Here is a 4,949-nt window from a genome sequence, read left to right as displayed (position 1 = left end):
AATGAAGAAGTAAAAGGGGGACTTGCCTTCATGATGCTCCTGTCCTCTGTTAATGATTTTATTTCAAAAAAGTTTTCAAATTGTGTTTTTATTCCAAAATAATCATTGGCTATTTTTCTTGCAATGTTTCTGAAAGTCTAAAATTATATTCTACAGGTTACATACCTGGTAACTCTGTCTGGAGAGTCCCAAAATAACTAATTGGAAATTGGGTCAACAACAAATTGATGCTTTTTTGTGAGGCATAATTTTAATCAAACCAAAGACACACACACACACACACACACCCCAACAGAACAATTGTTTGGCCCCACTCATGTGTTTTTGTTTGTTTGTTTGTTTCTATACACCGATTTAGTAAAATAAGTTACCTTAAGCTTAAAATGATAACCAAGAAAAAAACTAATCTAGAAAAACAGATTTGGGGTAGGATTATTCTTCTATTATTAGCTTCTTTCATTCCAAAGATAAGAAAAAATAATTAGAAGTTATAATTTCCCTAAAGTTAAATACAAAAATGATTAATAAAGATTTAAGTGAAAAGTAAATATAACTCTCAGTTCTCCACAATCTACAGCTCATCAAATTCACAGCAGATAACCGAACATATCAAAGATTTTTAATTGGATTAGCCATTGATATAATCTCCTGAGTACATTCATTTGTCAGATGAAGGCTTTGTCTGTCAACTCAAAAGGAAATATTACCCCTGAAAATGTTAAGTTGGGAAGCATTTCAAAACTGTCCCTTATTCAAATTGTAGCAGACTGTTTTGACAAGCAAGTGCAGAGAGCATTTACAGACAATAAAAGGCCTTGCCTTTCTCCTTCTTTGGATGAAGGCAAAAGGAAGAGAAGAAGATTATAATTTATCTCCATGAACATTTGTCTTCCCAACAGGACATTAATTCTCTTTGAAACAAGTGGTGTATATATTGGGTATGTGATGGGTTTGATGATGGTGATTATTCAGCCACTATGTTAAATTCTCCTTTATGCCTCAAGATACCCCAAAACCATCTCTAGCTCTTGTCCAGGGGTGACATCTAATCTGGCAAGTTGGAATGGCCATAAAGAAAAATATATAAAATATATAAAAATATATATATATTTTTTCCCTGGAAAGAAAAATGATGTGGCCTTTGGGACCAAGGAGTAGGACACTGGACCCAGAGTTTGAATCTCCAAATGAGAAAAAGGACATGTATTGCCACCAGCATGTACCATGCCCTGAGAATCTGGGCTATGTGCATGTCGGCCGTCTCTGAGGAGGGAGGCTTTTCAATGCCATTCCCAAACCCCTCCCATTTTTCAGGCCACTGAATTGGTTTTCTATGTTGTGCAATAAATTATCACAAATTCAGTGGCTCGAAACAGCTCTTGTTAATTATTTTACAGTTCTGAATAACACAGCCAAGCTGAGTTCTCTGCTCAGGGTCACACAAGTCTGATATCAAGATATCTGCAGAACTGCCTTCTTACCTGGAGCTCAAGGTCTTTTACTTTACATTCATTTGGGTTATTCCAAGAATTCAATCCCTTGCATTCAGAGAACTGAGGTTTCCTGTTTTCCTGTTGTCTGTCACTTGGGGATCTTCCTCAGCTACTAGCAGCTGACCTTATGTCATAGCCATGGGGCCCTCTTACAGTATCTTCTTTCTTGGATTGGCCAAGAATTATATAATGTGACTCAGTCACAGGTGTGACTATCCCACAGTCTTTGGCACATAGCACAAGCCAGTCAAAACTAAAATATTCAGCCAGAATTGAGAGGTCCAAAATTAATTGTAACACTAGTCTCAACTGAGTCCAGTATTAAGTTGGAAGAACAAGGCTGCCAATTATGAAGGCTATAGAAGAAGCCACTGGAAATGAGATAAAATGATGTTTGAGGTTTACTGAATACTTATTACATGCCAGACATTCTTTCCATACATTGATTCATATATTCCTCACCACAACCCAAGGACATCCATCTCTGTTGATGTCCTTCTTTGATGGCTAAGGGAATGGTGTACAAAGAGAGGAAGTAACTTCCTAGGACTGCCCAGCTAATGAGCGGCAGCACCAGGATACCACTGTAGGCAGTCTGACTCCAGGGCCTTTGCTTCTAACTCCATGCTTTACTGCCTTTCAGAAGAAAAAAAGTGGAACAAATCCCACATACTCCCTTGGTATGCATTCAAAAGTTTGCCTTGTCTCCAGCCTAAGGCAAGGAAATATCTAAATAATTCCTTGTTGATTAGAAACTGTTTAATTTAAAAAGGACTTCTCATGCAAGAATAGATTTTAAATTGTAGGTTCTTGGCTGGTAATAGAATGCAATCATGGATCTCTTTGTACAGAAAGTTAGGGCTGGGCTAGGCAGGGGTAATAGTAAGCAAAAAACAATGAATCAGAACCAAGAGATTCAGAGTTTTGAAAGGAATATACTGAAATTTGGCTTTTTATTTTTGTACTGGAGTAACCCTACTAATTTGGCTTTGGACTTTGCCTTGGCATCATTTTAGGCTCCTCTGAATTTTATACTGTCAATGATCTTGTGGTTGTGTATTTAACATAGTTTTATCATATCTACTTAGTATAATGTTTGAAATATGAACAAGGTATGTCATTCAGATTTATTATATCTTTCTCTTGGAGCATTGGAAAAAAATAGAACATTTTCTGTATGTGCTTTAGATGATAAAATTCTGCTGCAGTATAAAGATGCAGTAATTATTACAGGAAAGAATCCTGTAATAAATTTCTGACAATGGTTAAACTATTAATTTCATATGTGAACATATTATTAGGAACTCTCAAATATATAAATAGAGAAATAGATTGACAGTTGAAACTAAAAGAAAATGAGTTAGCTAAATTCAGGAATAACATGATTTTTTTGAGGAACACATACTAATAAAAAGTGTAAATAACATCACATTTCTGTCTCAGATTTATTTCCTTATAGGGTTTTTCACTATAAGTCATCATAACATCAAGTAAGATATTATTTAAAACTACAATCTTTATTCCATACGGATTTTATGTTTCCAAATTTGTCTACTTGCTAAAACTTATTTGCAACTCCAAAATCAGTACTGGAAATCTGTACCTTCAGGGTCACATGCAAACATGGCCAGAGCTGTGAAAAGTCTGAGCCACCCTACACATTATGTTCCCACCTCAGGTTGAATGAGGAGTGTCCTGGTTTTCATTTCAGCTTTAACAAAGCAAACAGGGCTCTTTTCATGGTAGAGTCAGTGCCACATTTTTGTGTTTTTAAAAAATTTTTGTTGAATATTTCACTGTTGAAAATAGCACCTAACGTGGCACTAAAATGCTTTCTAGTATTTGTGAACATGAGAAAACTATGATGTGCCTTATGGAAAAAAAAATGTGTGTTAAATGAGCTTCCTTTAGGATAGGTTGGAAAGTTGTTGGTCGTAAGTCCAACGTTCAGTGTTGTGAATCAGCAATATATAACAAGTAAGGTGTCTTTAAACAGAAACACACATAAAACAAGGTTGTGTATTGATCAGTTGATGAAAATATTGTGACCAGAAACTCATGGGAACCTAACCTATTTCCCTTAAGAGCATGGGTCAGTATTTGCAATGTCTTTATCAAACAGAGCTACTATGAATTATAAGAATTGATTATAATTCTATTTTTTAGTTATTTAATTCTGTTGATCAACGAGTTCTTCAATTTGTGGGAATTCTTTATAACTAGTGAATGATTTGAAAATTGAATATTCAGTTTGTCACTTGAAAGCTGAGAAGAAACACTCCAAAATCATGCAGAACAATGTCCATGAGATCTCATTTTTAATCCAGATATGATAAAAATATACATAGTATATGTTCAGTATGTGGTAGAAATGATATTATTAGGGACATATGCGCCTTTCTCAAAATATCTCATTCTTCTCTCATCATCACTAATAGAAAATGAATCTCAATTTGGTTTAAAATACAGTGATTGTAAGAGCAATAGAAACTGATAGTCTGTAAAATTTTTGTCCCTATACTGTAATGTCAACTTAAAATTAAATTATTCTATTCTCATAATCAAATTGTAATGATACTTAATTACTTTTTGGAAAATCTTCATTCTTAGTCTTATATCTCATAGTATCATCCTATGATGGTGGTAGTAACCTTTGATTGAATGTTAATTTTTGACCCTCCAACCATGGGATATTCCACATGCAGCCACAGTGTCTATTCAGGTGAACTTATACCTTGATCCTGTTTGTGTTTAAGGTAAGAGATACCGTCTAGACACGTGCAGAATAAACATTACATACATTTATACATACATACATACATACATACACACATGTAAGTCAGAGTAATTTGAAAGTTCGATATAACTATTTAATATTTGTATAAATTTCTATTACTTTTAAAAAATAAATGTCTATCTTCTCAACTCATTCATTCAACAAAGACTGCTGAGAACCTATTGTGCCATGCACACCAAGACATGTGCCAGGAACTGAGAAGCAAACCATACTACAAGTCATTGTTCCTGCCCTTACAAAACTTACAGTGTGATGAACTCCTTCAGAACAAGAAAAAGTCTTATTCAATTTTGTCATGGTAGTGCCTTCCAAAGTGACTGATTTATGTTAAATGGAAATAAGAAAAACATTGTCAAAACCAGGACTGCAGGACCAATGTGAGCACGGTTATAATGCGGCTGCATGAGATATTCTATTGTCCATTCTACCTTGTACAAGTTGCAGTATAAGGTCTTCAGTTATTATCTCCATATGTACTTGGAATAAACATTTACAAATATTCATCAGCCCTGAATGCATATTTTTATGCTTTTGTTATCATTTAGAAAAATAAGGGAATTTATTGAGATGATTTAACAGCGCAGGGGTTTATTCTAGAAAATTTATCCTCAATCTAAGAGGAGTAAACCTTTGGAACAATACTTGGAGAGGTAAGGAAA

The sequence above is a fragment of the Canis lupus genome, chromosome 11 (assembly GCF_048164855.1).
Source record: "Canis lupus baileyi chromosome 11, mCanLup2.hap1, whole genome shotgun sequence".
Lineage (NCBI taxonomy): Eukaryota > Metazoa > Chordata > Mammalia > Carnivora > Canidae > Canis > Canis lupus.
The sequence above is the reverse complement of the archived record's forward strand: the minus strand, read 5'-3'. Positions refer to the sequence as shown.